Here is a 17,517-nt window from a genome sequence, read left to right on the forward strand (position 1 = left end):
CCTGGCTCTACTTGTTAACATAGTTGACCATCTGTGTCAGCTACTTAACTTCATCCAGAAGAAGGAAGAAAAACCCGAACCCATGTCTTTTTGGCAAGTGTGAGTTTTACAACATGGTGAAAGGTGACCTCTCTTGTGAGGCTCCTACAATACGACAGAAACTGATGTCAGCAGTACATAATAAAATTTAAACTACATGATTAAGTATAGATCATTTGAACACATAGTTTGAAGAGTGCCACCTCGAAACGTCAACTCCAAATGAATGGGATCAGCATTCCCAAGTAGAGACGTTAAGGTTTCACAGACATAGGGAAAGCCAGAAAAGCTTTAGCAGAATCACCACATTTTCCATTCAAGACCAGTGCATAGGGTGCAGCAACTTGATTGGTTACAGATTGATACACTTCAAGGAAGGTACTTTATCACTCCAGAAGAAGGGACAACGATCAGAGGAGGTCTTTCTCTGGGACTGCTTAGTTTTCCTAACTACCTACAGGAAAACTCTTAGAAGTTGCGCCTGCAAGGCCGGGCGCGGTGGCTCAAGCCTGTAATCCCAGCACTTTGGGAGGCCGAGACGGGCGGATCACGAGGTCAGGAGATCGAGACCATCCTGGCTAATATGGTGAAACCCCGTCTCTACTAAAAATACAAAAAACTAGCCGGGCGAGGTGGTGGGCGCCTGTAGTCCCAGCTACTCGGGAGGCTGAGGCAGGAGAATGGCGTAAACCCGGGAGGCGGAGCTTGCAGTGAGCTGAGATCCGGCCACTGCACTCCAGCCTGGGCGACAAAGTGAGACTCCGTCTCAAAAAAAAAAAAAAAAAAAAAAAAAAAAGAAGTTGCGCCTGCATACCAACTGGACTCAGGTTGCATGACTACATTCCTCTCAAGGCTCAGAATTATTTAAAGGTCCATAGCTTTAAATTGGAAGTATTTAAGGTTTGAATTACTTAATTTCTTACTGAGATACAAATATTATCTTCCTTGTTGTTTGCCTTTCAAAGAGAGTTCCCAAGTCCTTCAGAAATATATCCCTGGGGCAGGCACGGTGGCTCATGCCTGTAACCTAACCATAGCACTTTGGGAGGCTGAGGCAGGCGGATTGCCCAAGTCTGGGTAACATGGTGAAACCTCGTCTCTACTAAAATATGAAAAAATTATCCGGGCATGGCAACATGCTCCTATAGTTCCAGCTACTTGAAAGGCTGAGGCAGGAGAATTGCTTGAACCTGGGAGGTGGTTTACTTAAAGTAAGAAATACTTAGGAATAAAAGTAAAAAGATGAGAAGTTTCTACTTTGAAATCTACAAACATTCATCAAAATGATTAAATAGAGATACAACCCCTATTGATGGACTGGAAAAAATTAATATTGTTAAATGATTATATAACCCAATGTGATTTAGATTCAACACAATACCCATGAAAATCCCTATCAGTTTTTGTTAAAGAAACAAAAAGCAAACTGGGAAAAGTGACTCACATCTGTTGGCCAGGCTGGTCTCAAACTCCTCACCTCAAGTGATTTACCCATCTTGGCCCCCCAAAGTGTTGACATTACAGGTGTGAGCCACCCTGCATGGCCCAATCCTCTTAACATAAACACTTTGATGTCAGTTAATGCTTGAACTCAATGTTAAGTCAACTCAAACTCAAGTCAGTGCTGAAATGACTCTATTGCCAATTAATGGTTGATGGTTTGTTATACTCATTGCATTTGGAACAATTATCTCAAAAATGAATTTTCTGATGTTCTGCAAGGAGTAACCTCAGATCTAAGACTGCAGACCTTGCCACACTGATGACATTTGTAAGATTTCTGTCCAGTATGCATTCTCTGATATCTAATGAGGTGTGAACGTGAAGTAAAGGCTTTGCCACAATCATCACACTTGTGAGGTTTCTCTCCTGTATGAATTCTCTTATGTTTTGCATAAGATGAAGCTTGACTGAACACCTTGCCACAATCATCACATTTGTAAGGTTTCTCTACTGTATGAGTTTGCCAATGAACTGCAAGGTATGAAAGATGTCTGAAAAATTTGCCACATTTGTTACACTTGTAATATCTCTCTTCATTATGGATTCTCCAATGATTTGCAATGGTTGTAGCATTACTGAAGACTTTGTGACAATCATTACATTAGTAAAGTTTCCCTATACCATGGATTGCTTGATGGTGAATAAGTGTTGACTACCCACCAAAACCTTTGCCACACTCATTACACTTGTATGGTTTCTCTCCAGTGTGAATTCTAGTATGTAGTGTCAGGTGTAAAATACTCCCAAAAGCCTTGTCACAAACCTTACATTTGTATGGTTTCTCTCCAGTGTGAATTGTCCTATGTCTTTCAAGGTGTGATTTGGGACTGAAAACTTTGTCACATTCTTCACGTCTGTAAGGTTTCCCTCCAGTATGAAGTCTATGATGACGTGCAAGGTTTGATTGTTGATTAAAAACCTTGCCACATTCATTACACTTATAAGGTTTCTCTCCAGTATGAATTGCCTTATGAATTACAAGAGCTGAATTTTGACTGAAGGTCTTGCCACACTCATTATACTTGTAAGGTTTCTCACCAGTGTGACATTTATGATGGCATGCAAGGTATGGCTTCTGATGAAAGACCTTGACACATACATCGCATTTATATTGTTTCTCTTCTAAGGGCATTATTTGGTGTTTCCTTAAGAATGAGCTACAGCCGGGCGCGGTGGCTCACCCCTGTAAACCCAGCCCTTTGGGAGGCCGAGACGGGCGGATCACGAGGTCAGGAGATCGAGACCAACCTGGCTGACATGGTGAAACCCCGTCTCTACTAAAAAATACAAAAAACTAGCCGGGCGAGGTGGCGGGCGCCTGTAGTCCCAGCTACTCCAGAGGCTGAGGCAGGAGAATGGTGTGAACCCAGGAGGCGGAGCTTGCAGTGAGCTGAGATCTGGCCACTGCACTCCAGCCTGGGCGACAGAGCGAGACTCCGTCTCAAAAAAAAAAAAAAAAAAAAAAAAAGAATGAGCTACAATTGGCTTTGCCACTGTCATTACATTGGAAAGATTTCTCTCTCATGTGTACTTCCTGTTTTTGTGTGAGTAATGAAGAATGCAGGAAATTCTTCCCATACTTATTAGAAATATGTGTTTTGGGCCTACAAGAAATTATTTGGGATGTTGAAACTGAGGAAGCATTGTTGATAGACTTCTCAATTTGATTATCAATTTTCTCTTCAGTCGGAAATATGTGCAGTTCAGGCAGATGTGAATGAAAGCTTGATTCAAGCTGGTCTTTAATAGGCTTGTTTCCAGCATGCCTTTACTCATATTGGTCTGTACTCCCAGTCATCTTTTCTATTTTTGTCATTGGTGCTTCATGGCCATTTCTTCCATCTTCTTGACACTGAAACACAAAGTCATGAATATCTTTCTCAATTTCCTGGAAGCAAACATCTCCAATGTGATGACTTGCTTGTCTTTGCAATGTCCCTGTGTGGATCACTTCTGTATTGCCTTGCCCTGTTGATGAGAACTTCTTCATCATGCATTTGGAAGAGATAGCTACAAAATATAAACACCAATATGTTTCCAATTAAGTACAGATGGTAAATAATACTAAAATGTGTATATGACACAAAAAACAATACTTATTTTTAAACTTCCCAAACATGATCTTCCAAGTTTAGGAACACAAAAGGAGTAAGGTTCTTTAATAAATAAGGACAATTACATGTACTTCAAATTATTTGTACGGAAGCCTATTTCCAACATCATGACAAAACACTGATGGGGGCAAACATGTATAAGCCTAAAGTAAGGAGTATTTTTCCAATGTGAACTTAAGGTGTATAACTGTTTGCAAAAAACATATCACTGTCACATCAAAGAAGAGAAAAAATATATATTCTTCATATTTACAGCATATTTACTGTGTACAAATAAAGGCTAAAGAACCACACAATATACTATATCGATAAATAATCCACAACAAGCTACTGTAAGGACAACCAAAATCAATGGAAATTCTGTATTGTCAAACAATCATAGCACTGAGAAAATAAGAAAAGATTACAAAAATTAGCTAGGCATGGTGGCCCATGCCTGTAGTCCTGGTTACTTGGGAGGCTGAGGCACAAGAATGGCTTGAACCCAACAGGCAGAGGTTGCAGTGAGCCGAGATCACATCACTGCACTTCAGCCTGGTTGACAAAGTGAGACTCTATCTCAAAAAAAAAAAAAAAAAAAAAATTAACAGAGCATTTTTCTGAATAACTGTCATAAAATTACTTATATCCATGCAGAAAAGGCATGTTGTGACATTTTTAAAAAGTTTTTTGTATTTTTATATTTTTGAGATGAAGTCTAGCTTTATCATAACAGGTTCGAGTGCAAGGCCTGATGTCGGCTCACTGCAACCTCTGCTTTTGGGTTCAAGTAATTCTCCTGCCTCAGCCTACCGAGTAGCTGGGATTACAGGCACACACCACCATGCTTGGCTAATTTTTGTATTTTTAGTAGAGATGGTGTTTCACCATGTTGGCCAGGCTGGCCTCAAACTTTTGACTTCAAGTGATCCACCCGCCTCAGCCTCTTAAACTCCTGGGATTACAGGCATGAGCCAAGGCTCCCGGTGGCACTTTTGACATTAATGAGTGGAGTGTGTCCGTTATATTCCATACCACATACCAAAAAGCCTGATGTAAAATCATAAAACTTAATTAGTAAAATATTGTAATTCGTAAAACCAGCAAGCAAATAATAAGTATATTTATATAGCCTGCTGAATTCTAAACAATTCCATTAAGAAAAAAGCCACAACTTCTACTTACCACCAGCACACAATATAAGAACTAAAATACATGTTAAGATCACTACCTTCTGATGTATGAGGTCAAGAAAATACACAGCATTATAAGGTTGCAGTGAACCGAGATCACACCATTGCAATCCAGCCTGGACAACAGGCTGAGACTCCATCTCAAAAAAAATTTTTAAAAAGTTATGACTAACGGTGTCAAAGATTGTAATTATGATGTGACAACTGCAGTTATGTAACAGCTAGGCAATGTAGCAATTCTTTTTGTTATTTATATTTTAATTTAATTTAATTTTATTTTATTTTTTAAGACAGAGTTTTGCTCCTGTTGCCCAGGCTGGAGGCTGGAGTGCAATGGCGTGATCTCAGCTCACTACAACCTTCGGGTTCAAGCGATTTTCCTTTCTCAGATGCCTGAGCAGCTGGAATTACAGGTGTGCACCACAATGTCTGGCTAATTTTTTGTATTTTTAGTAGAGATGGGGTTTCACCATGTTGGCCAGTCTGGTCTCCAACTCCTGACCTCAGGTGATCCACCCGCCTTGAACTCCCAAAGTGCTGGGATTACAGGCATTAGCCACCGTGCCCAGCCTCAGAGCAATTCTATATATATGCATTGCCCTTAGTTATCTAGTTTACTATGCATAACATACAAAACATAGAATGTGTACTGGGTAAATTTATAAACTGAGATTATAGGAAACATTTTAGAAAACAAATCGCACAATAAAAACATAAACATGATTCAGGCTCCCAGGTCTGAATGTTCTTATTGACCAAAAGCCATGTTCAGAGTTCTTATTCTCCAATAGGATGTTCCTGCAGATGGGGCCTTTGAGAGAATTTGGTCATGGGTGTTGACTACTAGTGAATAGGACTCGTGCTTTTATAAAAAGAGATATTAAAGAGCTCACTGCCTGTTTCTGTTTCCAGCATGTGAGAATACGGCAGGGAGATGGCTGGGCTAAACCATGAAGAAGGCTCTCACCAGGAACCAATTTGGCTGGCACCTTGCTCTTGGATTTCCCACTTTCCAAATTCATGAGAAATAAATGTCTGTGTCTTCAGCCTCCCAGTTTAAGCTACTTCCTTTATTGTTTGTTGTTGAGACCAAGTGATGCTCTATCACCCAGACTGCAGTGTAGTGGCACAATTTTCCTGCCTCAAGAGATTCTCCCTCCTTAGCCCAGAGTCTCACTCTGTTACCCAGGCTGGAGTGCAGTGGCATGATCTTGGCTCACTGCAACCTCTGCCTCCCTGGTTCAAGTATTTCTGCTACCTTAGCCTCCCGAGTAGCTGGGATAACAGGTGCAAGCCACCACGCCCAGCTAATTGTTGTATTTTTAGTACAAATGGGGTTTTACCACGTTGGCCAGGCTGGTCTCAAACTCCTGACCTCAGGTGATTTGCCTGTCTTGGCCTCCCAAAGTGCTGGGAATGACAGGTGTGAGCCACCGTGCCTGGCCCATTTTTTTGTTTGTTTAGTAGATTCGAGGTTTCATCACGTGGCCAGAATGGTCTCAAACTCCTGACCTCAAGCGATCTGCCCACCTCAGCCTCCCAAAATGCTGGGGTTAGAGGTGTGACCCACCCAGGCCAGCCAATGTAAACTCTTTCTGACAGGACAGCGAGATAACGGAGACAGGAGAAGGAGCATCTCATCATCAGCACTGAAGGCTGACAAATCTGTTTAAACAAAGGAAGTTTACAGTCTGTACTACAAACCTTGCAATACTTCAAACCATCTAATAGCACTATCATGTTTTAAAAACCTTGAGGCAAGCAACGCATGGTGGCTCACGCCTGTCATCCCATCACTTTGGGAGGCTGAGGCGGGAGATCGAGACCATCCTGCCTAACACGGTGAAACTGTCTCTGCTAAAAAAAAAAAAAAATACAAAAAAATTAGCTGGGCATTGTGGCACGCACCTGTAGTCCCAGCTACTTGGAAGGTAGAGTTAGGAGAAGCGCTTGAACCTGGAAGGTGGAGGTTGCAGTGAGCTGAGATCACGTCACTGCACTTTAGCCTGGGTGACTGACTGAGCCTCCGTTTTGAATTAAAAAAATTTAAAAAAAAAATTAACAAAAGGAATTAAAGAAGGCTAAAGAGTAACTCCAACCCACACACATATATATAAAGTTCTCCATTAAAGGCAAATAAAAAGCAGATAGGCCAGGCGCCATGGTGCAGCTTATAGCTTGCAGTGAACTCCAAGAATGAAGTACTCAGACAATTCCAGCTGAGTGGGGGCAGAGATCAACCCTTCTGAGAGAGTGCCGCCCCAGAATCCATCCTCCAAGTCTTTTTTTAAAGGGCTTGTTTAAACTACACTTCAGCCTGGCGTGGTGACTCATGCTTGTAATCCCAGCAATTTGGGAGGCCGAGGTGGGCGGATCACTTGAGGTTAGGAGTTCAAGACCAGCCTGACCAACATGGAGGAACCACGTCTCTACTAAAAATACAAAATTAGCTGGGGTGGTGATACAAGCCTGTAATCCCAGCTACTCAGGAGGCTGAGGCAGGAGAATCGCTTAAATCCAGGAGGCAGAGGTTGCAATGAGCCAAGATTGTGCCATTGCATTCCAGCCTGGGCAACAAGAGTGAAACTCCATCTCAAAATAATAATAATAATAATAATAATAAAATAAATGACACTTCAGACAAACAAAATGCATCCACCTCGGGGCTCTGTGCAGTCAGGTCATGAGGCACATATGGCCTTGTAAAAGCACTTAGACCACATTCACAGGAGACTGTTTGCAGCATTTCTTATCACACAGTCTACTCCTTGTCCTGATTTCAGGGTCAAGGAGTTACAGTCTCATGCACAAACAACATACACACAGTGCCTCAGTATTTTTCCATGCCTCAACCTCAAATGCCTTGTACATAAGCTTGAATATGTTGCTGTGCACCCACCAAAGGTGATTCACGCCTGTAATCCCAGCACTTCAGGAGGGGAGGCCAAGGTGGGCAGATCACTTAAGTTTGGGAGTTCAAGACCAGCCTGATCAACAAGGAGAAACCTTGTCTCTACTAAAAATACAAAATTAGCCAGGCGTGGTGGCACATGCCTGTAATCCCAGCTACTCGGGAGGCTGAGGCAGAAGAATTACCTAAACCCAGGAAGCAGAGGTTGCAGTGAGCTGAGATCATGCCATTGCACTCCAGCCTGGGCAACAGGAGCAAAACTTCATCTTGTAAATAAATAAATAAATGAACAAACAAACAGATACAGAAACCGGTATAAGTGTGCCTTTTCTTTATAACTCAACTTTTCTATTTAGAAGAAAAAAGCATGAAGAAAACACTACGTATATGTTAATGAAAATACAACATACACAGAACTAATTCTGACATAAATAACAAAGAGTTCTAGTGGAGATAGAGTAGTTTTTGCAGGTTATGGAATTTTTGTTTTGTTTTGTTTCATTCTGTTTCCTTGAGATGGAGTCTCACTCTGTCTCCCAGGGTGGAGTGTAATGGCACCATCTCGGCTCCTGCAACTTCCACCTCTCAAATTCAAGTGTTTCCCCTGCCTCAGCCTCTTGAGTAGCTGGGATTACAGGTGCCCACTACCATGCCTGGCTAACATTTGCATTTTCAGTAGAGACAGAATTTCACCCAGCCAGGTAATGGAAATTTCAAGTTTCATTATTATGCTACCACTTTAAGATGTTTAACATACCTTCAACAATAACCTCGCCCAAACATCTATACAACACACTTCGGTTCTTCATATTGAAAGGAATGGACACTAACGTGGTTGTTATAGTCTCACTGGAATCATGCTTCAACCACTTATATGTTTACTAAAAACTAAAAGACAAAACTATTTAAAATAATAACAATGGCTGGGCACGGCAGCTCGTGCCTGTAATTTTAGTGCTTTGGGAAGCCAAGACACATGGATTACTTGAGATCAGGAGTTTGAGACCAGCCTGCCCAACATGGCGAAACCCCATCTCTTCTAAAAACACAAAAATTAGCTGGGCAGGTGCTGGGTGCCTGTAGTTGCAGCTACTCAGGAAGCTGGGGCATAAGAATCCATTGAGCCCAGCAGGCAAAGGCTGTGGTTAACCAAGATCACACCACTGCACTGTAGCCTGGACAACAGAGTGAGACTTCGTCATAAACAAAAAAAAAAGGTAAATAAGAAGGGAGTCAAAGCGCATCTACACAAAAAAGCAATTATACACAAAAAATAGTAAATGAGAAATGAAGAACAAAGCAACCTACAAGACACGCAGATAAGATGTAACAGAAAGGCAACGGTAAGGTCTTTTCCATCAGGAATACTTCAAATGCAAATATTTAACTCTGCACTCAGAAGGCGAAGACTGGCTCCATCAACAGGAACGAACTACATGTTGTTCATAGAAGACTCATATTAGCCCTATGGACACACATACACTAAAATTAAAAAAAAAAAAACAATAATTAGTTATGGAGGTTGGTGCCTGTAACCCCAGCTACTCAGGAGGCTGAGGAGGGTCTCTTGAGCCCAGGAGATCAAGACCAACTTCAACAACACAGTAAGACACTGTCTCTAAGAAAAATAAAAGTGATAAATTAGCCCCTCATGGTGGCATGCACCTGTACCAGCTGCCGAGGGAGGCTGAGATGGGCCAATCGCCTAAGCCCAGGAATCCAAGGCTGCAGTGAGCCCTAATCCCACCATTGCACTCCACCCTGGGGGATAGAGTGAGACGCTCTATCTAAAAAAATTTTTAAATAGAAAATAACACAAAAAATAAAAATAATATTCCAAGCAAATGTCATCGCAAGAGAGCAGAGGTGGTTATAGTAATTTTTTTTTTTTTTTTTTTAGAGATGGGGTCTTGCTCTGTCACCCAGGGTGGAGTGCAGTGATGTGATCTCGGCTCACTGCAACCTCTGCCTGCTGGGTTCAAGCAATTCTTCTCCCTCCACCTCCCAAGTAGCTGGAATTAGTGCACACTAGCATGCTTGGCTATTTTTGGTATTTTTAGTAGAGACAGTGTTCTACCATGTTGGTCAGGCTGGTCTAGAACTCCTGACCTCATGATTTGCCCACCTTGGACTCCCAAAGTGCTGGGATTACAGGCGTGAGCCACCGCACCCAGACCTAAAACATATTTTAACTTGAAAATATTGGCCGGGCGCGGTGGCTCAAGCCTGTAATCCCAGCACTTTGGGAGGCCGAGGCAGGCGGATCACAAGGTCAGGAGATCGAGACCACAGTGAAACCCCGTCTCTACTAAAAATACAAAAAATTAGCCGGGCGCGGTGGCGGGCGCCTGTAGTCCTAGCTACGCAGGAGGCTGAGGCAGGAGAATGGCGTGAACCCAGGAGGCGGAGCTTGCAGTGAGCCGAGATCGCGCCACTGCACTCCAGCCTGGGCAACAGCGTGAGACTCCGTCTCAAAAAAAAAAAAAAAAAAAAAAAAAAGAAAATATTTTACTGGAGAGAAGGAAAGATATTACATCATGATAATAGGGTTAATTCACCAAGAATATACAATAACTAGAGATATATATGCATGAATATGAGAGCTCCATATATAAAGCCAATGTTTACAGAACTAAAAAAAAAAAATGGCTCCATTGTAATGCTAGGAGATTTCAACATTCCACTTTCAATAATGGGTAAAACTACAAGAGCACTGAACAATAAAAAAGTAGAGGGAGGCCGGGTGCATGGCTCATGCCTGGAATTCTATCACTTTGGGAGGCTGAGGCATGAGGATCACCTGGGGTCAGGAGTTTGAGACCAGCCTGGCCAACATAGTGAAACCTCATAGCTACTAAAAATACAAAAATTAGTTGGACGTGGTGGTGGGTGCCTGTAGTCCCAGTTATATGGGAGGCTGAGGCATGAGAATCACTTGAACCCAGCAGGTAGAGGCTGCAGTGAGCCAAGATTGTGCCACTCTACTCCAGCCTGGGTGACAGACAGAACAAGACTTCATCATACACACACACACACACACACACACACACACACGAAACTGATGATTAAATGAATAAAATCCAAGATCATGTGTAATATATAGAAATGTCCAAGATGAAAGTAGTGGCTTAACCAAATAACAGTGAACTTCGTACCAGAGGCAGCATTCCAGTGACCTATGCTCCCCACAAGGACCTTGGGCCCCAATACAGGGTCTTTCTGTCAACTGTCTTTCCCACTCAGCTGAGTAACCATCTCAGAACAGTCACCTACTCCCCTGTGACACACACCAGTAAAGTGTGGATGAAGCACAACTGAAGAATGGCTGAGGGGCCTGTGGAATAAGAAGAAATGCATATATTGGTCTTTTGCCCAGTTCCTGACACAGAGCTCCAAAGACCTTGGGACGTCCTGGGTGCGGGAGCATGATTTGTCCTAATGAGGCAACCTCTATGGTCTCCTGGATGGAGCTGATCACCAGCAAGAACAGGCTAGGCCTAGGGGCATGGACAGTCACTGCCATCCACCATCCTCCAGGAAGGGGAGAGGGGCTGGAGACTGAGTTACCATCAATCATGACTTTGTGATGAAGCCTCCACGCAAATCCCTAAACTATGGGAGATGAGAGCTTCCAAATGCTGAACACACACAGGGCCCGGGGCACGGCACACCCAGTGAATCTTCCCTCACTCCTTGTGCGGAGCACAGCTCCCTGGAAAGAGGCCTCTAGTGTTAAGTACACTGTTACTCATTTCTACATATTATACATGATGTTGGATTTTATTTATTTAATAATCATTTTCCTATTTTGTGTGATAGTCTTTGTATTCTGTTTTATATCAATCATGTGTGGAACTGTTATATCAGAGAGTGACTATGGATTTACATTTTACTGCCCCACCCTGTGAATCTCATCTGGCTGTCCATCTGTGTCCTGTGAAACATCCTTCATCATGAACTCAAGAAAGTGTTTCACTGAGTTTTGTGAGCCACCCTAGCAAAGTAATCAAACCCAAGAAAGGGGTTGACGAAACTCAACTTACAGCTGGTTGGTCAGAAGAACATGTGACCATCTACTACTTGGAACTGGTGTCTGAGGTCGGGGGCAGCCTTGACGGCCTGGAGTTCAACCCTTGACCTGTGAGTTCTCACTCTAACTCCAGGCAGACAGTGTCAGAACTGAATTCAACTACGAGACATTCAGTTTGTGTCCATCCAAATCTGTATGTCGTTGAGGGGAAATACACACATTTTGGTGATCAGAAGGGAGGCATTCTGTGCTCAGCAGCATGTGAGAGTAGGAAAAGCACATTTGTTTTTTCATATTTTTTTTTTTTGGTGGGAGGACGGAGTCTCGCTCTGTCACCCAAGCTGGAGCGCAGGGGCGCAATCTCAGCTCACTGCAACCTCTGCCTCCTACGTTCAAGATATTCTCCTGCCTCAGTCTTTCAAGTAGCTGGGAATACACACGCCTGCCACCACACCCGGCTACTTTTGGTATTTTTAGTAGAGACGGGGTTTCACCATGTTAGCCAGGCTGGTCTCAAACTCCTGACCTCAAGTGATCCACCCTCCTCAGCCTCTCAAAGTGTTTGAATTATAGGCATGAGCCACAGCGCATGGCCTTTTTCATATTTCAAATAGACAAGCAGACTATCTGAAGAAGCACAGAGGGATCTGTGCAGTATCCTGGGTCCCAGAGGCAAAGGAGGCACAGCCCATGTTTTCTCATCTCCTGATTAGGTGTTCCAAGTACAGGAAATGGGATGGAACCTGAAGAGGTCAAGGGGTAGGTGTATGGAGGCCTCAAGTCTGATCTATAGGGACAGAAAGTGGAGCATCAGATGGAATCAGGTACAGAAGGAGAGACCACAGGGGAAAGAGCTCCTTTGACACAGCCCTCCCTGTGCCACAGGGTCAAGAAACCAAAGAGGTCACAGAAGCCAGGTGACAGGGTGTTATTGCCCATCAGGATAAAGTAAAGGCTCTGCCTTTTTCTCTGAGTTGTGGCACCACTAGAGGGCAGAAAGATCAAAGTACTACACATTTAAAGGGCAGAGGGGCCGGGCGCGGTGGCTCACACCTGTAATCTCAGCATTTGGGAGGCCCAGACAGGCAAATTACCTGAGGTTAGGAGTTTGAGACCAAACTTGCCAAAATGGCAAAACTCCTAAAAAAACAAAAATTAGCCAGCTGTGGTGGTGATGCATGCCTGTAGTCCCAGCTACTTGGGAGGCTGAGGCAGAAGAACCACTTGAACTCAGGTGGCAGAGGTTGCAGTGAACTATTGTGCCACTGTACTCCAGCCTGGGCAAAATGGCGAGACTCTGTCAAATAAATAAATAAATAGCAGAAAAATAAGTAGGAGCAAAGAAAGATGTCCATTCTGAGATCTCAGGATTTAAACTTTCCTTTTCCCACAGAATTCTCCCACCTGCAGAGAGTTTCCCCACACACCAGTGGAAGGTGGAGCTTCCACTCTGCCCATCTGAGCTCTTACCTGCCTTTACACCTGTAATACATTCCCACCCAGCTGGATTTTGTTGCTATTTTCACTTCACTCTCCACAGTCCAGGGCTCTTTCCCTTGCCCCTACATGGTGACAACAGGGCAGAAAGAGACTCCTGCTTATAAAAAGAAAGGAACATAATGTGCTGGAGCTTTTCTAGAGTCCCAGCCCTACGTTTCAGTAGGAAAGAAGACATTACAGAAAAATCTAGAAAAATATTTCACAAATTCCTCCACTCACTGCCTACTTCTTAAGGCTTACAGAGCATTGTAATATGTAATATGTGGACATCAAGGTCTCTTCCAAGAACTACTGAATCGAAAGCACAGGAGAAGCAAACAGGAAACTGGGTTTTTTTGTTTGTTTGTTTGTTTGCTTTGAGACGGAGTTTCACTTTGTTGCCCAGGCCAGAGTGCGATGGCGTGATCTAACCTCCACCTCCCCAGTTCAAGAGATTCTCCTGCCTCAGCCTCCTGAGTGACTGGGATTACAGGCATGCGCCACCCCTGGCTAATTTTGTATTTTTAGTAGAGAGGAGGTTTCTCCATGTTAGTCAGGCTGGTCTCGAACTCCCGACCTCAGGTGATTCCCTTGTCTTGGCCTCCCTAAATGCTGAGATTACAGGTGTGAGCCACCATACCCAACCAGAACTGGATATCTTTAAAGTCTGCCATAAGGTTTTGTTTTTCTTTTTTTTTTTTTGAGACAGTCTTGCTCTGTTCCCTGGGCTGGAGTGCAGAGGCACAGTCTTGGCTCACTGCAACCATCTGCTTCTAGGTTCAAGCGATTCACCTTCCTTAGCCATTCTAGTAGCTAATATTACAAATGTGTGCTACCACACCGGCCTAATGTTTGTATTTTTAATACAGATGGGGTTTCACCATGTTGACCAGGCTTCTCTCGAACTCCTGACCTGAAGTAATCCAGAAGCCTTGGCCTCTTGAAGTGGGAGTGATGACAGGCGTGGGTCTCCATGCCTGACCTGCCATAAGGTTATTTTTTTTTTTTTTTTTTTTTTTTTTTTTTGAGACGGAGTCTCGCTCTGCCGCCCAGGCTGGAGTGCAGTGGCCGGATCTCGGCTCACTGCAAGCTCCGCCTCCTGGGTTCACGCCATTCTCCTGCCTCAGCCTCCCGAGTAGTTGGGACTACAGGCGCCCGCCACTGCGCCCGGCTAGTTTTTTGTATTTTTTAGTAGAGACGGGGTTTCACCGTGTTAGCCAGGATGGTCTCGATCTTCTGACCTCGTGATCCGCCCGTCTCGGCCTCCCAAAGTGCTGGGATTACAGGCTTGCGCCACCGCGCCCGGCTGCCATAAGGTTTTATGCCTACTTTACTTCTGGAAGCCCCACTGAGCTATCATGAAGAAAGCAGAAGATCTAAACAAAGGGGACAGTGGGCCGGGCGTGGTGGCTCAAGCCTGTAATCCCAGCACTTTGGGAGGCCGAGACGGGCGGATCACGAGGTCAGGAGATCGAGACCATCCTGGCTAACATGGTGAAACCCCGTCTCTACTAAAAATACAAAAAACTAGCCGGGCGTGGTGGCGGGCGCCTGTAGTCTCAGCTACTTGGGAGGCTGAGGCGGGAGAATGGCGTGAACCCGGGAGGCGGAGCTTGCAGTGAGCCGAGATCACGCCACTGCACTCCAGCCTGGGAGACACAGCAAGACTCCGTCTCAAAAAAAAAAAAAAAAAAAAAAAACAAAAAAAAAAACAAAGGGGACAGTGAAAGTCCAGATGCTACATCATGAAGCTTTTCATTTCAAAATCAATACGGCTTCCATTTTAGTCAAGCAAGGATGCGGCTCCCAAGAGGCAACAAGAGAAAAGGCAAAGATACACAAGGGCACACCCCCAGCAGGGAAGTTATCCTCACCCAGGGAGACCAGGTTCCTATAATTCTCCAGCATCACGTCTCTGTATAGAGTCCTCTGAGCAGGGTCCAGGCATTTCCACTCCTCCTGGGAGAATTCTATGGCCACATCCCTGAATGTCAATAGACGCTGAAATGAAAACACATTTTAAGCAAATGGTTATGGGACGAGTTCTTATCTTTACAGAAAATGAGAAGAGGAGAGAGGGGAAAGCATGGATTTAATTGTAGTGAATGTTCTGACATCCGAGTAAGGGACTTTTTACCACATGATATCTTCCCAGTTGTGTTTGATTATACTTTATAAAGAGGTCATGATACCCTCTCAGTATGAATTTTATGTTTGTGGATAATACAAGAAAGACACAAACAAAAAATCAATGCAGAGTTCCCGTTATGGAAATGGTAGCGGCCAGTCATGGTGGCTCACGCCTGTAAGTCTAGCAGTTCGAGACCAAGGCAAGCAGATTGCCTGAGCTCAGGAGTTCAAAACCAGCCTGGACAACATGGTGAAACCCCATCTCTACTAAGATACAAAAAATTGGCCAGGTGTAACAACGTGAGCCTGTGGTCCCAGCTACTGGGAAGGCTGAGGTAGGAGAATTGCTTGATACCGGGAGGCAAAAGTTGTAGTGAGGCGAGTTCAAGCCACTGCACTCCAACCTGAGCAACAGAGCAAGACTCTGTCTCCAAAAACAAAACAAAACAAAAAAAGCAATGTTAGAATATTTTATTGACACACCAAGTGACATTCAGTATCCAGATGAGACAGAGCATAAGTGATATTTTCAGAGATGACAATGGCCACAGTGAAAGATCAGAAACTAAAATTCAGCTAGGTAAGGGGATACATTGCTCTAATCCCAGCACTTTGAGAGGCCGAGGCAGGTGGATCACCTGAGGTCAGGACTTCAAGACCAGCCTGGCCAACATGGTGAAACCCTGCCTCTACTAAAAATGCAAAAAATTAGCCACATGTCCTGGTGGACACCTGTAATCCCAGCTACTCAGAAGGCTGATGCAGAAGAATCATTTGAACCCAGGAGGCGGAGGTTGCAGTGAGCAGAGATCATGCCATTATACTCCAGCCTGGGCAAGAAGAGCCAAACTCTGTCTCAAAAAAAAAAGTAAATAAAAAATAACTATTGGGTACTGGGTTTAATATCTAAATGATGAAATAATCTGTATGACAAACCCCATTCATTCACAGGTAGCCCCAAACCTAAAGTAAAATATATATATATAAAAAAAATTTTAATTTACTGCAGAATTTTTCCTAAAGTCTCATAACTATGCAGAAATACATGTGTACAAGGCTTGCTCTGACACCTAACACGGAACTGACGGTAGCGGCTCCCCAGTGAGGTTGGAAGGAGGGTGGAGGACGTGACAGGGAAAGGAAATGCCTTATGGCCAAGGGCCTAAGCTGCAGCTTTGCTTGGAGTGTTACCACAAAAAAATATATATATCATGTGATGTTTAAATATAACAATATATATTTAATAATAATTAGGCTGGGCATGGTAGTGCACGCCTGTAATCCCAGCACTTTGGGAGGCTGAGGCGGGTGGATCACAAGGTCAGGATTTCAAGACTAGCCAGACCAAGATGGTGAAACCCCATCTTTACTAAAAATACAAAAATTAGCTGGTTGTGGTGTCACATGCCTGTAATTCCAGCTACTCAGGAGGCTGAGGCAGAAGAATTGCTTGAACCCAGGCGGTGGAAGTTTCAAGCGCCGGCCATACCTTCATCTGCATAGGGCACCCATCTGCTCTGGCCTCGGGCCCGTTCACCTCAGCATTTCACTGGCCAAAGGCCAAATCCTTCATCCAGATAAGGAATAGCCCATAGGGACCTCAAAAGAAATACTTTAACCCCGCAAAACTTTGTAAACGGGGCCCTGGAGATGCTCGCTCAGACCCACTCCCCGCTCTGGAGTGCTTTCCTGATGGAATAAGAGGATGGAGAAGAGGGCTGCCTCCAGGAAGAGCACGTTTTCCAGGGATTGGAACTGGGGAGAAGCTGGGCCCGGCAGGAGGAGGGAGGTGGGGGGCGACGGCGCCTTCGGACAGGGGTGGGGTCTGCAAGATCCCAGGATCAGGCAGAGGACTCGGCCTCCTGGGGATTGGGGCTGCGGCGCTGCGCTCCAGAGGCCGACGTAACAGCGAGGCTACTAGGCGCCCAGGGCGAGAATCCAGCTCGCGGGTGAGGACTTGAAACAGCGCGAGGTGGGAGGACGGATCGGGAAGCGTTTTTTTTTTTTTTTTTTTTTGAGACGGAGTCTGGCTCTGTGGCCCAGGCTGGAGTGCAGTGGCCGGATCTCAGCTCACTGCAAGCTCCGCCTCCTGGGTTCACGCCATTCTCCTGCCTCAGCCCCCCAAGTAGCTGGGACTAC

The 17,517-nt window shown here is 44.4% G+C and overlaps 2 long non-coding RNA genes and 1 pseudogene across 5 annotated transcripts in view; 2 read left to right on the top strand and 1 right to left on the bottom strand.

Moving 5' to 3' along the window:
• LOC144337312 (uncharacterized) overlaps positions 1-5,882 on the top strand; it is a 17,518-nt gene extending 11,636 nt beyond the window's left edge. For all 3 annotated transcript variants that reach the window (XR_013410285.1, XR_013410284.1, XR_013410286.1), the window contains 2 exons: positions 5,119-5,241; positions 5,741-5,882. This is a non-coding gene — a long non-coding RNA (uncharacterized LOC144337312). The remainder of the gene's footprint in view (positions 1-5,118; positions 5,242-5,740) is intronic.
• The window catches only part of LOC106994845 (uncharacterized), a 17,852-nt pseudogene continuing 422 nt past the window's right edge, over positions 88-17,517 (bottom strand). Inside the window, exons 2-4 of the transcript XR_013410238.1 lie at positions 15,123-15,249; positions 2,199-3,552; positions 88-2,033 (exon numbers count right to left, since the gene is read on the bottom strand). The product of XR_013410238.1 is annotated as an uncharacterized LOC106994845 (transcript). The remainder of the gene's footprint in view (positions 2,034-2,198; positions 3,553-15,122; positions 15,250-17,517) is intronic.
• The window catches only part of LOC144337304 (uncharacterized), a 7,441-nt gene continuing 5,179 nt past the window's right edge, over positions 15,256-17,517 (top strand). The window contains exon 1 of the long non-coding RNA XR_013410277.1: positions 15,256-17,372. This is a non-coding gene — a long non-coding RNA (uncharacterized LOC144337304). The remainder of the gene's footprint in view (positions 17,373-17,517) is intronic.

The sequence above is a fragment of the Macaca mulatta genome, chromosome 19 (genome assembly GCF_049350105.2).
Source record: "Macaca mulatta isolate MMU2019108-1 chromosome 19, T2T-MMU8v2.0, whole genome shotgun sequence".
Taxonomy (NCBI): Eukaryota; Metazoa; Chordata; class Mammalia; order Primates; family Cercopithecidae; genus Macaca; species Macaca mulatta.